This window comes from Garra rufa, chromosome 4 (genome assembly GCF_049309525.1).
Source record: "Garra rufa chromosome 4, GarRuf1.0, whole genome shotgun sequence".
Taxonomy (NCBI): Eukaryota; Metazoa; Chordata; class Actinopteri; order Cypriniformes; family Cyprinidae; genus Garra; species Garra rufa.
In genome coordinates, this window is record NC_133364.1 from 50,890,495 (window position 1) to 50,911,433 (window position 20,939).

Consider the following 20,939-nt stretch of genomic DNA (forward strand, 5'->3'; position numbering starts at 1 on the left):
TGTTGATCTGCCTCCTTAGGATGAATCACTTGTTGTATTCCCAATTGTAAGTCGCTTTGGATAAAAGCGTCGGCTAAATGAATAAATGTAAATGTAAATGTAAATGGATTGACACATGCTGACGGGAAACTCAGGCCTCTCAAGTAAGCCAGAACTACAGCAGAACTAGAGCCTGTCCACGTTCTTACAGCCCCGTCTGAAAAAGAGCAGAAGAATCAGAGCATGTCAGAGCCTATGGCCTAGTGGTTAGCGCACTGACAAATAGAGCTACTGCGCTTGCGGCCGACCTGGGTTCGAATCTCCACCAAGGGACCTTTGCTGATCCCACACCCCCCTCTTGACCCAACACTTTCCTGTCAGTCTCCACTGTCCTGTCATCTAAAAAGCAAAAAAATATTTTGGTTTTAAAAGCATATAGTTTTGGCGTAGTTTTAGACGCTTAGTTGTAAATGCTTAGGTTTAGCTTAGTTTGATAAGCATGGTTTTAGCTTAGTTTTAAACACTTAGTTTTAGCTTTGGTTTAAAAGCGTAGTTTTAGATGCTTGGTTTTAAAAGCTTAGTTTTAAAAGCATGGTTGTAGCTTATGTTCAAAATGTTTTATTGGGAAGTAATAAAAAAAAATCTAAATTAAAAAAATATATATATAAAAGAGTATATCTGATAGAAATATATAAAAAATACAAATAAACTAAGTATATAATAAAAATTTGAATTTAATAAAAAAAAATATTCGTTTTAAAAGTATGGTTGTAGCTTAGTTTTAAAATACATTTTTTATTAGGAAGCAATAAAAAAAATATGTTGAATGCATAAAAAAAAAGATATATAATAAAATTTAAAAACAATACAAACAAACAGAGTATGTAATATAAATTTGAATTAAAAAATAGTTTTAAAAGCATGGTTGTAGCTGTAAATGTTTTATTAGAAAGCAGTAAAAAATATAAAAATGTATATATAAAAAAAAAAAAAAAATCTGCACAAAAATGTTATCCTATATATATATATATATATATATATATATATATATATATGTATAAAAATGAACTGAGTATATAATAAAAATTATAATTTAACAACAAATTATTAGTTTTAAAAGCATGGTTTTAGTTTTAAAATAAATGGTTTATTAGGAAGCTATAAATAAATATACCTAATAAAAATTAAATATATTTACATTTATTTAAAAATAAATGATAATAATAATAATAAAAAAATATATAAATAATATAATATATATAAATTATTATATCTAAAATAATGCAAATCAACTGAGTATATACACATTTTAATTTAATCATTTTATTAGCTTTAAAAGCATGGTTGTAGCTTAGTTTTAAAATGTTTCATAAGAAAGCAATATAATAAAAAATTATACAAATTATAAATATATATATAAAATGATATCTGAGTAAATAAAGTTATAATTCATTAAAAGTTATTTGTTTTAAAAGCTTTGTTTAAAAAGCATAGTTTTAGATGCTTAGTTTGGTTGTAGCTTAGTTTTAAGATAAATGTTTTATTAGGAAGCAATAAAAAATATATATATACAAATGTATTAAAAAATATTAAATATGATATCTAATACAAATATAAAAACAAATACAAATAAACTGAGTAGGCTATATAATAAAATAATAATTTAATACATTAAATTAAAAAAAACTATTTAAAAAATTGCTATCTAATAAAAAATTTAGGAAGCAATAAAAATGTAAAGGAAATATATGTATATGTGACCCTGGACCACAAAACCAGTCATAAGGTTAAATTTGACAAAACTGAGATGTATACATCATATGAAAGCTCAATAAATAAGCTTTCTATTGATGTTTGGTTTGTTATGATAGGACAATATTTGGCCGAGATACAACTATTTGAAAATCTGGAATCTGAGGGTGCAAAAAATCAAAATACTGAGAAAATCACCTTTAAAGTTGTCCAAATTAAATTCTTAACAATGCATATTACTAATCAAAAATTACATTTTGATAGGTTTACAGTAGGAATTTTACAAAAAATCTTCATGGAACATGATCTTTACTTAATTTTCTAATGATTTTTGGCATAAAAGAATAATCAATAATTTTGACCCATACAATGTATTTTTGGCTATTGCTACAAACATACCCCAGCGACTTAAGACTGGTTTTGTGGCCCAATGTGTGTGTATAAAATATCTAAAAAAATATAAAAATTAATACAAATAAACTGAGTATATAATAAAAATTGTATTAGTTTTAAAAGCATGGTTGTAGCTTAGTTTTAAAATGTTTCATTAGGAAGCAATAAAAATATAAAAAAAATTATCAAAATTGTAAAAATATAAAAAATATATCTAATAGAAATATATAAAAAATACAAATCAACTGAGTTTAAAATTATAATTTAATAAAACTTTTTATTAGTTTTAAAAGCTTAGTTTTATTAGGAAGGATTAAAAATAAAATATATATTTATTCATAAAAAATATATAAAAAAAGTATTATTAATAAAATATTAGAAGCAATAATATATATATATATAATGATATCTAAAAATATAATAAAATTTAGAATTTAATAATTTTATTAGTTTTAAAAGCATGGTTGTAGCTTAGTTTTAAAATAAATGTTTTATTAGGAAGCAATAAAAAGATATTTACAAATGTATTAAAAATATTAAATATGATATCTAATACAAATATAAAAACAAATACAAATAAACTGAGTATATAATAAAATAATAATTTAATAAAACTTCATAGTTTTAAAAGCTTTGTTTAGACACTTAAACGGTTTTGTGTTAAATGCTTAGTTTTAAAAGTATATAAAAATATAAAAAATGATATCAAAGAAAAAAATACAAATAAACTGAGTTTATAATAAGAAATGATAAAGATTGTTTCTGTGATATGTGTCTCTGTGATATGACCCTTTTATATATATATGTGTGTGTGTGTGTGTGTGTGTGTGTGCGTGTGTGTGTGTGTGTGTGTGTGTGTGTCATAATCGTGTTGAATAATCGTGATTACAAATATTAACCAAAATAATCGTGATTTTCTGAAATCGGGCAGCCCTAGATGTACAGCTAAATTAATAACATTAACACACACACAATAACTATAGGTTACATTATTAAAGTAGAATACTTAATACTATAATACAAGTCTAAAATAGTCTAACAATTCTACAGAAATTAAATTTAATTATTTGAATTAGTTAATAAAACTACAAAAGTCCTTCATTCAAGAGCCACAAGTGATTTTTCTCTCTGTATTTTTATGTTATATTAATATTAGGCACAGAGACAGCAGAAGGAATATTATTTGTTGTCGCTTTCCTACAGGCCCAATATACTGTTACACACGCATTTTCATTCTCAACGTGATGTTTCATTAACAAATTTCAGGAGGAGCTCGCGCAGATAATTAACACGGCCAATTCATCATCAGCAATCACTCCCTATCCAATCACTCTCCCTATCCCATTACTACAGTCCCTTTAAATAACCAAGCAGTCCTACCTTCAGCTATCTCTGATTCCAGCATTGGCACTCCCAATCGCCGCAACATGTCCGAGATTCACTCGTCCTCCGAGGATTATTCCTCTGATACAGACAAACCTGCAGCTCATCCGGCCTTCATCCAGGTCGCCGCTCAGGCCACCAGCGCTCCACAGGATCCACTAATCGAGCCCGCCGCTGCATCACGGAGCCGCAGGCCCTCACGCACCGCTGCTGCTCGCACTCCGAGCAGTGTTGTTTTAGTTTTAGTCAACGATGGCGAAATCATTTCGTTGACGCCACTTTTCATGAGGATAACGAGCCGATGACGAGATAAAAATGGCTCGTTGATGACTAAAACATGACGAGACGTGCGTGAGTTTTCGTTGATGAGACGGGTGGTCCGTCAGACGTTTAAAATGCATGACATTTCTGCTTATCGTGCATGCCAATCAAAACCTTAAACGTTTTGATGCCGCTATGGCAAGCCGTTTTAGCATTAAATACTCTTTGCCATACTAGCATGGCAAGCCGTTTTAGCATTCCATCCTTGTTTGTCTTTTATGTTTTAAAACATTCCTTATTGCAATTATTGGTGAAAATAGTCGATCCGGAAGCTCACATTGTGTTGAACTAGATCTGCTATTTTCAGAACTTACAAGTGACACTACCCAACAGCAAAATACTTACTGACCTACATTAATTTGTTAAAAGACTTTTTCCCCTTTTTAGACTAAAACCTTTTTGGCTTTCGTCGACTAAAATTGGACTAAATCTAACAAGCATTTTAGTCCATAAAGACTAAATCTAAGATGGTTGTCAAAAAACAACACTGCTCCGAGACGCCAGCTTACGCTTATGCAGAGCCCCCTACTCCACGTCAGGACGCAGCAGAAGGCCGTCACCGAGCTTGGGCCACGCCCCGGACACCGCAGTCTCCAGCCACGCCCATCCCGCTCGATCCTCGAAGCGGGAGCCCGCCGCTCATGCTGTCAGAGAGCCGGCCATCGCCTCCACAAGCCGCCGCAGCAGCACGAGCTCGCCCACTCCAGCAGCCGATTCCCGTCCGCAACCCTTGCCCCTCCTTTCTCTCCCATTCTCATGGCCCGCAGCACCGCCTTCCGCTCATAGCTCGAGCATTCCCCCGCTCATGCCACAAGCACCGGCGCTCCCCATTCCCCCTCTCTTCCCTTCTGTTTCCTCCGCCCCAGGAGCCGTCCCCAGCGCGAGCATGCCTCTATCCTCGCAGGCTCCGACGCACGCCATTCCCCCTCTCTTTCCCCCCTTCTTTTCCGTCCCAGGAGACGGCCGCAGCTCAGGTTTACCGCCACTACCGGTCCCGGTAGCCACTTTCCCTCCTCCTCAGGCCCGTCCTCCCTTCTCATTGGCCTCAGCCACACCCCTTCCAGCCCCGCCAAACGCTTTAGCGCAGGAACCTCCCCCAGTTTCCAACTCCATCAGGACCCAGATACTAGCAGGTCTCACACATGGATTCCACCCCGGCGTCCTGAGCCTCCCCTCCCAAAACCTCATCTGCCCAAATCTCCACTCCGCTCTCACCGAACCCGAAATAGTGGACGGCCTAATTAAAAAGAAATAGACTCAAATTTCATGATAGGCTCCTTTTCTGTTCCTCCCTTTAGCATCTATCGAGTCAGCCCCATCGGTGTTGCCACCAGAAAATTCTCAGGCAAAAACGCCTCATAATTGATCTTTTATCTCCGCATAATTCCCCATTCCTTAGCATTAACAGCCTCATTCCACTTGAAGAGTTTTCTCTTCACTATCACGACGTCGACCAAGCCACTACCTTGATTAAAGCAGGTCGCGGCGCTTGGTTGGCCAAAGTCAATATTACTTCTGCTTTCAAAGTTACGCCCATCCACCCAGATTTCTGGCACTTATTTGGCATTTGCTGGAAAAACGAATTCTATTTCGCCGTCCGTGGAGCTGCTATCCATTCTGGGTCATCTAAATACCGCGATGCGCATCATCCCACAAGGCCGCCCCTTTATCTCCCTCTCCTCCTCCGCCCACACCCTTGAGGACCGCATTTCCATAACTGATTCTTGCCGCAAGGAGCTCAGCTTATGGATTTCCTTCCTTAAACAGTGGAACAGCTATCGTTCTTTTACAGCAATTTGGTTTCTTCCCCAATTGATATCGAATTATATACCGACGCCGCCCTCTCCGTCGGCTTTGGAGGTTTCCTCCGGGGCCGCTGGTTCGCTTCTACCTGGCCCCCAGAGTTGGCAAATTTACCCCTCCAGCTATCATCCTCAGCACTATTTGAGCTTTACCCATTAGTGGCCGCAGCTTCCCTATGGGGCAAAGAATGGTCCGCCACCAGCATCGTCGTCCAATACGACAACGCAGCTACCGTGCACTGCATTAACAAAGGCCGTTCCCACTCCCCCGTACTCATGCCTTTGCTCAGATGTTTGATTTGGATTTCAGCTCGTGACCAATTTATCATAACTGCAAAACACATCCCCGGGTCAAAGAATCAAATCGCTGACTCTCTCTCTCGTTTTGTTTTTCAGAAATTCAGATCGCCGGCTCCAGAAGCGGACCCGCTCCCAACCCCAGTCCCTCCTTATTCAGAACTGATATTCCCATAACCCTCCCCCTAAGGCCTCTTCTCGAAGCATCCATCGACTCCATTCTCCAAGCAGTCTCCCTCAGGACTCTCCAATCCTACCTCACAGCGTGGAAATGCTTTAAAACTTTCCACGCCGCCTACAGCTTACCTTTCCCCGTTTTATCCCTGCTCACTGTCACCTCATTTATCTCCCACCTCAATTCCCATAAAAACCTCCAAGCTAGCTCCATCAAAGCATACCTTAGCGGTATTCAGTTTTTTCATAAACTGTGTCACGGCTCGCCTTCCCCTCATATAACTAATTCCCAGACCTCCCTTCTCATCAAAGGCATCCAAAAAACCCAGCCCAACCGCCCAGACCCCAGACAACCTATCACTTTAAATATTTTGACCAAATGCATCTCCTCCCTCCGCAAAGGCTACCATTCCATCCACACTGCCCACACACTGGACGCCATGTTCATCCTGGCTTTTTCGGTTTCCTCAGATGCTCTGAGCTCGCCATTACATCCAGTTTTAACCCAGCCATTCACCCCACCATCTCCGACCTAACCGTGCTAGACGGTGATACCATCTCTTACTTTATTAAACAAAGCAAGACAGACCAAATAAAGAAGGGCCATTTCATTTATATTTTTAACCTCCAAACTCCCCTCCAACCATTCCAAACCCTCCTAGCCTTCCTTTGCCACAGGAAATCCCAATCCTCCCTCCCCTCTGACCCCCTCTTTACTGATGATGCCAACCGCCCTGCCACACGCTTCTGGTTCCAAAAGCACCTGAAGTCTGTCTTGCTTCTCTCTGGTACCCCAGCAGACAACTTCTCCAGCCATTCATTTCGCATAGGCGCAGCAACTACAGCCGCCCAAAAAGGTCTCTCCCAACAGCAGATCCAAGCGCTCGGCCGCTGGTCATCTGAAGCTTTCAAGAGCTACATTCGAGCAGATCGCTCTTTTATCAGGGAAACACACCAAACCCTAATCGGCCAACCCGTTCTACCGCCAGCCCACCCCCGTCCACGCCATCTCTAGCCGCTTCAACCACCCCCTCGGCGTCCCTTTTCCTTGGGACATCCTGCCTTCGTTAAAACCCCAGCTTATTCCCCTACGCGCAGCAATGCGCGCCCCCGCTGGAGCCCCCCTTACGCACAACAGTGCTCGCCCCGCTTTTCCCGTCACGCTCAACATCGCATGGCTCCTGTTCAAGCCCCCGCTTATCCCCTATACGCGCAGCAATGCACGCCCCCGCTGGAGCCCCCCTTACGCACAGCAGTGCTCGCCCCGCTTTTCCCGTCACGCTCAACATCGCATGGCTCCTGTTCAAGCCCCCGCTTATCCCCCTATATGCGCAGCAATGCACGCCCCCGCTGGAGCCCCCCTTACGCACAGCAGTGCTCGCCCCGCTTTTCCCATCACGCTCAACATCGCATGGCTCCTGTTCAAGTCCCCGCTTATCCCCTATACACGCAGCAATGCGCGCCCCCGCTGGAGCCCCCCTTACGCACAGCAGTGCTCGCCCCGCTTTTCCCGTCACGCTCAACATCGCATGGCTCCTGTTCAAGCCCCCGCTTATCCCCTATACACGCAGCAATGCGCGCCCCCGCTGGAGCCCCCCTGACGCACAGCAGTGCTCGCCCCGCTTTTCCCGTCACGCTCAACATCGCATGGCTCCTGTTCAAGCCCCCGCTTATTCCCCTTACAGAACAGCAACGCCCGCTCATGCTAAAGCCACCCCGCTCGCTCCCCCCATGCCGCAGCAACGCCTGCTCATTCTAGAACGCCCCGCTCATTCCCTTTACGCACTGCAATGCCCGCTCTCACCATAGCCCCTGCTCGTTTCCCCACGCCGCTGCATTGCCCGCTCTCGCTAGAGCGCCCCGCTTATTCCCCCATGCCGCAGCAATGCCCGCTCTTGCTAAGAGCGCCCCGCTTATTCCCCCATGCCACAGCAGTGCCCGCACGCACCGCAATGACCGCTCTCGCCGCAGCCCCTGCTTACTTTCCCACGCTGCAGCAATGCCCGCTCTGACTAGAGCGCCCCGCTTTTTTCCCCATGCCGCAACAATGCCTGCTCTGACTAGAGCACCCCGCTTATTCCCCCTTTCACGCAGCAATGCCCGCTCACACTAGAACGCCCTGCTTATTTCCCCATGCCGCAACAATGCCCGCTCTGTCTAGAGCGCCCCGCTTATTCCCCCTTTCACGCGGCAGCCACCGCTCAGTCCCCTTTAGCGCAGCAAAGCCCACACATCCTAGAGCACCTAGCATGTTTCCCCTACGCCACAGCAGTACCCACCCCCAAGAAAACGCCATTCTTCATTCCCCCTAATTGCCACCCCACATAAGGTTCTCTTTGCTTTTCCTTCCCTAGCAGTGCCCGCAGCAGCTCCTCCCGCGCTTCCCCGCCGCTAATCGTCCAGCATCCCTCCAGCTCAAGTTAAGCTTTTTGGGGGGCCACCTGGCTGCTGTCCTGCAGTTATTTTGCACTTTGGGGGAGCGCTATTGGGTTCGGGCCAAAGGCCGAGCTCGGACCCCTCTCCCTGGGCAGGGGGAGTGCCCCGGGCTCGGGAATGACTACCGAGCTCGGAGCCCTCTCCCGGACAGCATGCCAAACACGCTTAACTTTACGCTGTTTATTATATGCAAAAGCGAACTAGTGAAGTGATGTTTCATTAACAAATTTCAGGAGGAGCTCGCGCAGATAATTAACACGGCCAATTCATCATCAGCAATCACTCCCTATCCAATCACTCTCCCTATCCCATTACTACAGTCCCTTTAAATAACCAAGCAGTCCTACCTTCAGCTATCTCTGATTCCAGCATCCCTCCCACCCCCCCTGTTTATTTTCTCCTCACCTCCAGCCAGGGGGGGAGCGCTATTGGGTTCGGGCCAAAGGCCGAGCTCGGACCCCTCTCCCTGGGCAGGGGGAGTGCCCCGGGCTCGGGAATGACTACCGAGCTCGGAGCCCTCTCCCGGACAGCATGCCAAACACGCTTAACTTTACGCTGTTTATTATATGCAAAAGCGAACTAGTGAATGTTTGATCATTTAAGACATACCTGACAAGGGTTTACCTGAATAATGACCAAACGCCTCATTTTGAAATATTTTTGCGTGTATTTGAGTGTTTAGGCGCGAACCTTGAGCTAAAAGTTAACGTTAAATGTGCGTGTTCTGCTGCATCTCTGAGCGCATACAAAGAACAGCGCATGTTTTCTTACACGCTATTAAAAACACAACATCAAATAAACATTAATAAATCAAGCACGTCCAGTTTTATGAAAGTCACGTTACATGATTTTGCTGATTTGCATGTGAAATTATACTTTTATGGAGGAGCGAAAGCGCACCACTGGTTAGGGGGCAGAACGCAATCATCGTTTCATCTCGATTACTGCATTTTCATGATAATTGAAGCTGAAACCGAAACTTATCTTGTAACTATAGGATCCAATATCCGCGTCTTTTCCGTCGTCTTTCCTCATTCAACAGAACAATAATTTCTTCTTTTCTGGGGAACAAGCTGCTGCTGTTTGAAAAAAATCTATGTTCTGTTTACCAGTTAACAAAAAGCATGTGAATGGGTTTAATTTCAAAGATATGCATTTATATCTATGTCTATGGGTTTGACAAGCGCGCATGCTGGCTCTCTTCTTCTTCTGTGTGACAAGCAAGTGTCAGAAGCGCAGCGCCACCTTCTATACAGAAGTATTTCTGTTTTTCATGAAGCGTTATGCGAGTGAATTCGCAAGTGAAAATCCTGTGGGTATCCTGGCGAAAAATGTCTCAAAAAACACTGTCGAAAAGCGGTGTGTACAGGCTTTTACGTGTTCTTACTGACACACCACTGGATGCAAATCCACCTGTTACAGCACAAATACAGTCCTTACCTAATCCTTCAAAACAAAGACAGACATAGGAGGGCTTTTTTTCTTCTTCACATGCATTACAGGGCATTACTGAAGTAAGTTAGGTTGTTTTTGTACTTCATTGTGCTGCAGTTTCACTGCTGTTGAACTTGAATTAACTGCAGTTGTTTTTGTAAGAGAAGGGCTGTCTCTAGGGTTAGGGTTAGGTTCATTTTATGAAGTAAATCATTAATTCACAGGAAATGTTATTAATAACTTTCAATTAACTTAATTACATGAATGAAGTGTGAAGTTAAAAAATAGAAAAAATAGATTTACCTCAGAAAATATTTTAAATTGTGACTGGTACTGTCTAAATATACATACATCACTGTAAGTATTCTTAAGTATTTTCTTCATTTTTTTTCTTACCCTTAGGATGGCAACACCAAGTCCATACACACGGCCAGCACCGATTCCTTTCAAATGTGTGGCAAATGGATCCACTAAGAAAGCCACCTCTTAAAAATGTCACAGTCAGTGCCAAGTTTGGCCGCCAAAATCGACATCGAGCAAACTCAGGCCAGCACCACTTGTCTTGTTGAATGCAGACGAAAAGGCTGCAAAAGACATCCTATGTGCAGCATCCCATCAATGGAGAAGAGGCGGACTTCTTTTCTAGGGGGGATTACTTGACCATCCAAGGCCAAGTAGAGAGAGTGAGTTATTTTAATGCTGTTAATGAATATCTGAAAACAAAGGTTAATCTGCATTACTCTGTTGCTTAAATGAAGATAAAAATGAAGAATCACTGACTGACTTCCTTCTGCAAAAACACAAAAAGATGGCAATACATTGTGACTCACTTTAACACAAGCAAAAAAATACACGTAGCTCACTCATAATTTGACAAGTTCTTCAGTCAGATTTGTTGGAATACAGCTTATTATTAAGCAGTTTTATTTAGTCTGCTCTGCTGTGTGCCTTCAAGCATTTTCCAGCCCAACAGCTCCATTACAGTTGTTTTCATTTATCCAACTGGTCAACAACAATTGTCAAGTCTTTGTTTAACTGCACATTGTGAATGAGTATGATTTGACCTGAATCACTTACCTGTTGGCCTCTTATTCTGCAGGTACACGAAATGTGAATGACAAGGGTCCAGGAGGGCCATGTCCCCATCTTGGACCTGCACCTTAGATGCGGCCAGAAGGTCCTAGAAGTGTATCTTTGGCGAAACGAGGTCTTGAGTGAGCTCTACTTTGAGGACGGGGTAGAGCTCACTCACCTCAAGGCCTTTCCAAAGGAAAATGGGAAAGGAAAATTAAATTCTTCTACATACTCAACCGTCAAGGTACACAAATAATGCAAAACACATTAGCTGTTTCTCTTGATCTAGGGATGCACAATATTGGACTTTACTTACTCTCTTGTCATCCAAGATGTCTTTCTTTCTACGGTCACAAAAAAATAATTTGAGGAATACTAGGGCTGTCCCCGACTATGAATTTTCATAGTCGAATCAGAATTTTCAAATCTTTCTATAGTCGACCGATAGTCGAATCATCTAGGCCTGTGTGTGTGTGTGAATGGGTTGGGAGGGGCACGACACTATAGTCAGCAGGAGGGTAAAACAGTTTTTATTTTATTTTACACACTGCACACAGCAAAAGCTTTTAATAAAGCGACCAAAACTGCCTGCCAACTGACAGACGAACTTATTTAGGTTTAAATAAAAACACAGAACGCGTCTTTTAGTTCTAAAAACGCGAGGCGCACAGCACTGCCTTTTTTGCTAAGCAACGACCGAAACAGCTGTCCTGTCAGTCAAATCAAAGGATTATAGCACGAACGCTCTAAAATCTTAGTTTTTTGTTGTTAAGTAAACTGTCATATTAGCAGAAACCCTAAATAATACAGCTCCTGGTTACCCACGATAGACACCAAAGGTTTCTCCTCCATTTCTTGCAGTCTCCGGACTTTTTAAGCAACGGTAAACTTTCGCCATCACAACAGAAGACCCGCCTCTCCATTCATTCGATTGTACAATGGAAAAGAACGCGAATGACGTTGGGTGTTTTTCCGCTCAGAGTTGATTTTTTTTTTTCAACTTCAGGCGCTCAGAGCGCTCCTGCAAAAACGCGAGGCGCGGGGGGCGCATGAACAGAGCGCAGAACGCTCACTGCCAACAGAAAACCATTCAAAAGAGGCGCCTCCAATTACAAAAACGCGTTCGTTGTGATCACCGCCTAATCCCTGCCGTCAAGATGGTCCGCATCTCATCATGGATCAGGGCAAGTGAAAATTAAATCTGTCACAGGGGTGGTTAGATGTATTCACAAACACGTTAAAAATATTTATTGAACGCTTCTTTCTTTTCACTTTTGTTTTTACTGCACTATCATAATCAAAGGCTGTATATAACGTAATATAACCGTACAAAACCAGTAGTTCTGTGTGCAATTAGACATTGAGCACCCCCATATTGGCAAAATGGTATGATGCTCGTTTCACCCGCGAAGATTCGACTGTGAGATCGGTGGTCGAATCAGGCTCCGCATATCGATGCATCGAATCTTCGACTATTCAGGGACAGCCCTAAGGAATACACTGCAGGATTTTTCTCCATATAGTGGACTTCAGTAGTGCTCAACACATTGGGCTCTAAAGAATCACATTTGAAGAATAAGGGTTTTATCTAGTGAAACGATCTGTATTTTCTGAATTATTTTACTATTTATATACTGTTTAACCTCAAATGCTCATTTTCTCTAGCTCTGGTTTGCTCTCCGGTTCAATACAGTTAGTGTATGTCGCCTACATCGATGAAAAAAGTACCGACCCAGTGTTTACAAAGTGAATGTGCAAAGAAGAAACACACTTTAAAAAAAGGTAACAGCGATGTAGGATGATTTTAAGAAAAAGAAATGTGAGTTTTTCAGACAGACCCTAACTGTATTGAACCGGATTGCACATGGTTCACACAGAGCTAGACAACACAAGCATTTGAGGTTAAAGAGTATGCAAATTGTACATTTTAATAACTGATCGTTTTCACTAGATAAGACCCTTATTTCTCAGCTGGAATTGTTTAGAGCCCTTTGAAACTGAATTTTTTTTTTTTACACCTTCAAAACATTGAGCACAATAGAAGTTCACTATATGAAGAAAAATCCTGGAATCTTTTCCTCAAATGTATATTTATTTTTTGTGACCAAAAAAAAGAAAAACCTGAATATCTTAGATGGCATGGGGGTAGGTAAATTATCAGGAAAATTTCATTCTGGAAGTAAAGAAATCCTTTAAATGGTTTTAAAATATCTTGCAGCCTTATAAAAGGCTAATAATGTAGTTAATTGATTCTTACCCACCAAATGTGCCACTTGATGTGCTAAAGATGTGATACAGCAGAAACTAACAATACATACAATTTTCTACATATTAGATTTATGTAATCAGCTCATATGGCCTTCCTATGTGGGACTCACACTACAAAACCTACATGGGACCCGCTGATTTAACCCAGCCAAAGCCCATGCCCACACAGTTCCCATGGAGCCCCTAGTTAACCCAGCTGGGCCCCCAAAAGTCATTGCTGGCTGGGTAGGGCCAAACCAGAGAGTATGTTCAGGACTGCTAATTATTATTTATGATGTACCATTAAGCTTGCACTAATGAATTTTAATCTTGTCACATCTATGTGAAGATGCTCACCTAACAAGAGTGTTGTACTTCTCATGTAGCACTAAGCAAATTATCATTTACCTCTCGCTGGAATCTGCCCCAATGCCCCTCCCTTGACTCATCTTGGACCTCACGCCCTCTCCTATCCCTCTCCTCCTCGTGCTGGATGTTGTACGCTCCAAGTCCTTGGGGATCATCAAGGTCCTGATGGAAGCGAGACAGGAAGGATCCAGGGAGTGGAGTTTGTCCAGCAGCCTCTTTGTAGTCTCTAAGAGTCTGGATTGTCACAGGAACCTAAATTTAAATAAAGATTTCCTGCCATTTAGTATATGCAAACAATAATGTCAATGCATCACATCAAACAGATTTAAATTCGATTGTGCACATATCATACCTGCTCTTTGCATCTCTGCCTTCTCTGCCAACTCTCCCAGGACGGCACTCAGGTTCCTCTGTAGGGTCTCAATGGCCTTGTGCTGTGAGAGCCAGCGTGTGTCCTTCACTTCCTGTAAATGTCATGCAATATTGATTAGTTATGAATAGACAAACGATAACTAACTGGAATGCAGTTCCTACAAGGGCTGGGACATCCCTCTCCATCTTCAAAAAACTCCTGAAGACCCAGTTCTTCAGAGAACATCTCCTTTCATAGCACTGCTTACAACTAGTCTTGCTGATCCTACTGTAGCTCTTACCACCCGTCTAGAACTAACACTGAACCCGAATCACAATATAGGCAAATGTTTGCGTCAAGAACGACCACACTACAAACTATGGCTGTCACAATTCCTTGATGCAATTTGAGTTACTTAATTTTAAAAAGTCCTTGATTACAATTAGCTTCTCGATTCATTTGTAATATACTGGAAGTAGAACATTCCATGGTTAATCAATGAACTGCATTATTAAACCATTTTCTAAAGCTGCAAGATTACTATATTTATCAAAATCATTTAAAACAAAAAAGATATCATTAGTGTTCATTCTGTACTTCATTTACATAAATGTATGGGCTGTAGGTTTATAAATGTGAAACTATTTACATGCATACGTCTCAGAGCTAATTATGGTTTGATAATATTGTGCATCCCTTTTCACAACTCATGTAACAAACAATCCCTCATACCTTTAACACTACAAAACTCCTAAGCACTGTGAATAGAGTAAAAAAGTAGACGCACCTGAACCAGGTGATCAAGCTCTAGCTTTACCAAAGCTCTACTAAGCATACTGGAAACTTCCGGTAGGTGTGTTGAGGCAAGTTGGATCTAAACTCTGCAGGACACTGGCCCTCCAGGACTGAGTTTGGGCACCCCTGTGTAAACATACCTGGCAATACACCTCATTCTGAATCTGATTGCAATCCGATTAAGAAAATAGTTCTGCACTTGAAGCTGACATAAAATGTTTAATTATAACCTAAAACGGCATATTTTACCATAACGAAGACAAGTTGTACTGTATGTTGATATTTTTAATTCTGAGGGAGTCCCATTAATCAATCTGCAACTGATGGAAATGCATTTTAATAGATTAGAATATTCTCTTATACAAAATAAGATCAATAATTACATTACTGCTGTCCATGTGAACATAGTTTACATCAGCCGTAATCTAATTATGAATCTTATTCTGAATAAGACAATATACTAATTTAAGGCATTTACATCAGCTGCTTTTAGAATACACATTTCATTTACCTGTTTTTATGTTATAGACCTTGGATCAAATCGTGGCACGTCAGCACATTCACAGCCATGCCTTCCGTGGTTCTCTCCAGACCTTCACTTATCAACATGCAGCTTTTTTTATGGTATTATATGCAGTTTAGATGTTTCATTTTAGTTTTATGAAAGCTTCAAGTGCAGTTGTCATGCTAAGCACATAATATTTTATTTGTAGCATTAACCACTTTTTAATCACTATAATTTTGTTTCAAAAGTTCGTTTTTTTTATTGCACTATACTAGTTACATCCCACTGAAATATCAATAAGTTCATAAAATCAATGTGCTTTTACAGGAGTGTAAACTGATTTTTTGTTGAAATCCAGATTGCTCAGCAGCAGGTGGAGACTGCTGTGGTGGAGATTGTGGGGTTGTCAGACGGCGAGGACAGCCTTACTCTGCTGACCCCGTGATTTTGAGGAGTTCACTGTTCCAGTCGACCTCTACCACGGCAGCATAGATGAACTTGTTGAAAGCCTACCTGTCAGAGTCAGAGTCCAGATAAAACACACATACAAACATGTTACAGATGTGTCCTTAGTCCAGTCTTAGTTATTGAGTTTAGTTTAATTAAAATTAAGTGAAAACGATTTACTAGTTTAGTTCATTTTAGTTGTAGCCAGTAGTTAATTTAATTTATGTAGTAGCTGTTCACATTTAGTAGTAGCTCACATTTAGTAGTTTACAGTAATTAATTTTGTTGTAGTACAGTTTGTTTAGATACAGTTTGTATTAAGATTTGTTTTCTGTTAATTTACATCTTTTTGTTGCATTTAATTTGTTACAATTTTTTTTTATTTATTCATGTTTTAAACTTTTAAATATATTTTCAATTCAAAAAGTTGTTAGTCTGATATTTTCACACATATATGCATTTAAGTTACCTCAACAGTCAGTATGTGTAACTAGTATGTTTAACTGTGGAGCACATGCTAGCATTAGCATCAACATTTTCAGCCTGTCACAAAAAGGAAAGAGTTTCTTGTTTACATTTTGTAAATTTTTCATAATTAATGGCATCATTGGCATTCTGTGTATTTCAAAAGTTTTTGACATTTGTAACGCCCAGGGAATAAAATAGATGTCGGAACATATAATCCCCACTTCATGTGCACTCACTGATGGGGAGACAGTATACCTTTCAGTAAGAAATGGTAGCAACCCTGAATTTAAAGAGGGGCAGTCATACGTAGGAAAAAAAACTTCACCCTCTCGTACAAATATGGGCGGCCATGCTTGTTCGTCAATCGAGCAACGATGAAATTTAAAACAGCTCCACTTCCCATTACTGAGGAGGCCACAAGAGCAGCTAAAGAGGCCCTCTATCCACCTTCCCCACGCAAGACTTGAAGAAGATGTCTTCACGCAACCCGTTCTCATCAATTTGCGTATAAATAACACGACTTTGCACTTTCCAATTTCGTGTAATACATACGCCAAAGTCCAATTTCGCGTGCATATGATACGCCAATCCTTCCCATTAACTTCTGTGGAGAGCAGATGCGTACAAATAGCACGCAGCATCTTCTACGGCAGTGACGTCACCTGCGAGGCTCGGTTTGCCCCGTTCACTAGATGCATATACACCTTCAAACAGGTAAGAAAGGCAACAAATTATCTTTTCTTTTGTATGAGATCATTATTTTAATTATTTCGGTCCTTCTGCGTCTCTGTACGTGGGGTCATGTGTTAAAATGGAAGCGTGTGCGTTTAAATTAGAGCAGTCGGCTGCTGCGTTAGCACAGCTGCTAATATTAGCCTAAGCTAACTTCTAACTGTTGCTGTTTTGAAATAGATAAATAAATAAAACCGTTTTAATTATATTCACGTGGCTGATGACAGCTTTACAGATCAACCAAACCAGTGTCACGTGATAAGCGCGATCATGTAAAAGTCCGCACATTTACCATAGTTTTACCATAGTAACTGTTGCTTGACCATATTTTGTGTAGCCAATGCACAAGTCACATCGTTTACCATGGTTTTACCTCATTAACCATAGTTTTACTGTGGTATTTGTAGTTAAAGCCCAACATTAACCATGTTTTTACCACTGTAAGCATAGTTTTACTGTGGTATTTGTTGTTAAAGCACATTTACTATGGTTTTACCACTGTAAGCATAGTTTAACTGTGGTATTTGTAGTTAAAGCACAATAACCACAACATTTACCATGGTTTTACCTCAGTGTCCATAGTTTTACTGTGGTGTTTGTAGTTAAAGCACAATAACCACAACACTTACCATGGTTTTACCTCAGTAGCCATAGTTTTACTGTGGTGTTTGTAGTTAAAGCACAATAACCACAACATTTACCATGGTTTTACCTCAGTGTCCATAGTTTTACTGTGGCATTTGTAGTTAAAGCACAATAACCACAACATTTACCATGGTTTTACCTCAGTAACCATAGTTTTACTGTGGTGTTTGTAGTTAAAGCACAATAACCACAACATTTACCATGGTTTTACCTCAGTAGCCATAGTTTTACTGTGGTGTTTGTAGTTAAAGCACAATAACCACAACATTTACCATGGTTTTACCTCAGTGTCCATAGTTTTACTGTGGTGTTTGTAGTTAAAACACAATAACCACAACATTTACCATGGTTTTACCTCAGTAGCCATAGTTTTACTGTGGTGTTTGTAGTTAAAGCACAATAACCACAACATTTACCATGGTTTTACCTCAGTGTCCATAGCTTTACTGTGGCATTTGTAGTTAAAGCACAATAACAACAACATTTACCATAGTTTTACCTCAGTAACCATAGTTTTACTGTGATATTTGTAGTTAAAGCACAATAACCATAATGCTCACCGTGGTTGTACAACTGTAAACGTAGTTTTACCATTAACTGTGATTTTACGGTGTATTATTTGTAAAGCACAGGAATTATAATGCTTGCCACCTTTTATACTTAAAAAAAACCAATTATATAAATTAATTTTATAATTATTGTAAATATTGTAATTTAATATTTTTTTTCTGTCTTGTAGTTACATCAGATCACTTACTCCAGCAGCTCTTTCAAGAAAAAAACTCTTGTAAATGCCATCACTTGTTCCTATTTTTCTGAAATGTAATCAATAATTAATTTACACATAGTTTTGCTCTCTCTTTCTGTTCTCCATCATGACATTTTCATAATCTCATTATTTTGACCAATTCTGTCAGAAAGCTGCTAGAATTAACAGAGAACTTAAACTCAAAGCTCCCAGTGCTGATCTTGAAGAAGTTATCAAGGAGTCTGAACAAATCATTCAATGATTCAATCTTTCTCAGTAACGTTGAAGACTTTTAGCTATAACTGATTTGCCTTAATGCACACATCCTTATTTATCTGTTGATAATAACTTTCCTTACAGTCGTTCCTCTTAAATATTTTGGTTCCAGATTATTTTTAGCACATTGTCTCAACATGTATATGTTTCTCTTTGTTTCAGCTGAAAGGGAAGACCAAAGGAGGCCAGTCATGGGATTTGAATTGGGCCATATTGTGCATTTATGGAAAAGACCAATGGCAAATATTTCCAAAGGTATGTCAATGTCAGTCTGAGCATCTTGACTGAACTGTAGTGCAGTTACGTTTTGCACAGCTTGCTCCACAGCCCTATTAGAAAGAACAACCAACAAAGTGTTATGTCGAACTCATTCATAATATTAACAGCATATCAGCAAATTTATAAAATCTTGTACAAGCCTAGTTATGTAAAATTCTACAACTTTCACTTGTACTTTTGTCACTGGCCATTGCCTGAACTCTCATGCTAATTTTGCCATTGAAAGTAGTCAGAGTGTTTGTTTCATAAAGTTTATATTAAGTCCATTTTGTTCTTTCTTTATGAATTTTTACAAATTGCCACTGTCTAGCAGTACATGATATCTTAAACTTAAAGCTGGTCACACCATGAACAAGAACAATGATAATAACTATTTCAGCATCTACACCAACAGACGATAACATTCTGTTTACTGTTGTACATGCTGCACTTACAGTATGTTGTTGTCTGCCATCTGGTTTTGAAAAATTGTTCATCGTGAGTAATTCTCTTTCTTCCTGTCTTGCAGGATTTCTCACAGACTACTAAGTCCTTTTTCGTCAGCTCTCCACAATATCAGCCCTTCCAACAGCTTCCACATCGCTTTCTCTCATGTGGCACATCTGCTCTCAGTACTTAACTGCCGTCTTCCAGTTTTTATGTGTCTACTTATTATTATTATTATTTTTTTTTTTATTATTATTATTATTATTTTTTATTTCTCCTCTACAGTCAACACTCACTCCCATCTCTACTGTTGGCACTCCTGTCAATATATAGTGATTTATAACTACCACTAACAACTTACTATAAAAATTATAATTATTAATCATTCATTTGTCTTGCGTTTAGTCACAATAGAAGCAAACAATGATGAAAGGACACAGGAAATATATCATATAAGGTAATAATTGTAAAATATTGAAGTATTGTTCTTAATCATTTTTGCCTAATTGTTTGTTAAAGGGAAGAAAATATATTTTCAGCTGGAGCCTTGAATATTATTTGGCATCTTGTAACATGTTCTGTAAACAAATTATCTTTTATTTTTGAGTGTTGTACAATTTTATAATCAGCAGGTTTTTGTTTTTAATTTTTTTCATAATGACTGTTTATCTGGGAAAGGTTTGACATATCAATAAACATTGGGAAATAACTACAAAATGTGTGATTTCATGATTTATTATTATTATTCCTATAGTTAAACTGGCAGATCTAAGAAGGACAATTTCCAGGAAACAGAAATGATTAACTGTTTATTTAACCACTATAAATACGCTGTAAATGTTACAAAAGCCAAATTGAATAGTAGAAAAATACTTCATGTTTAACTAATTATTATATATTTATTTTACATTTTGATTTATATGAACATTCAACTGATTATCTGTCCATTCCCCACAAGAACCCAAGATCCTGTCATAAATGGCCATATATGGACAAGTAAGTTTGATGCCTCTGCTCAGCTGGGATGCCCTTGGCTTTGAAAGTTCCCGTGGCACTCGTAGAACTCGCTGTAATTGGACTATCTTTTAAACTAAATAAAAAATAAAAAAAACGCTTGATGTTGCAAAGTCCGTTTTGCAATTATTATTACGTCTGTAATACCCTCAGTTAACAATACAGTGTTGCTATGTTGTGAGTAATCGCCACTTTACAGAGATTCTAACCCTAACCCTAAGCATATCTTCTTTAAACTACAAATAACAGCGCCATCTTTTTTCGCGTTCCATCGACAGAATGGCAGAGGCTTCTGGGTAATGTGGTTTAGAATGTTAAATTATGAAATCGGACAAAATACAATCTTTTTTAAACAAAGCTTATCTAAACATGTTCATTGTGCAAACATCTATGGCATATTCAAGAGGCAGGCTGAAATTTGCTATTTTACCTAGACCACTTTTTAAAACACATTTATACCACCTTTCTATATACATTTTAAAACATTATGCAGTTAACATAGCAAAAGTACTTGTCCTGCCAGTTTTCTCTTTGTCATCATAATAAGACACTGATTTAAAGCCATTTGAAATGTTATTTTATTTTGCTCTT

General features: G+C 39.5%; 1 protein-coding gene and 1 long non-coding RNA gene across 2 annotated transcripts in view; both read left to right on the forward strand.

Annotated features, from left to right (window-relative positions):
* Nucleotides 1–20,939, forward strand: part of LOC141334136 (uncharacterized) — a 559,741-nt gene that overhangs the window by 134,759 nt on the left and 404,043 nt on the right. The gene's annotated exons all lie outside the window — the stretch shown is intronic.
* LOC141334139 (uncharacterized) lies at nt 16,880–19,548 on the forward strand. The gene is made up of 3 exons (XR_012355487.1): nt 16,880–16,942; nt 18,792–18,884; nt 19,417–19,548. It is a non-coding gene; the product is annotated as an uncharacterized lncRNA (long non-coding RNA).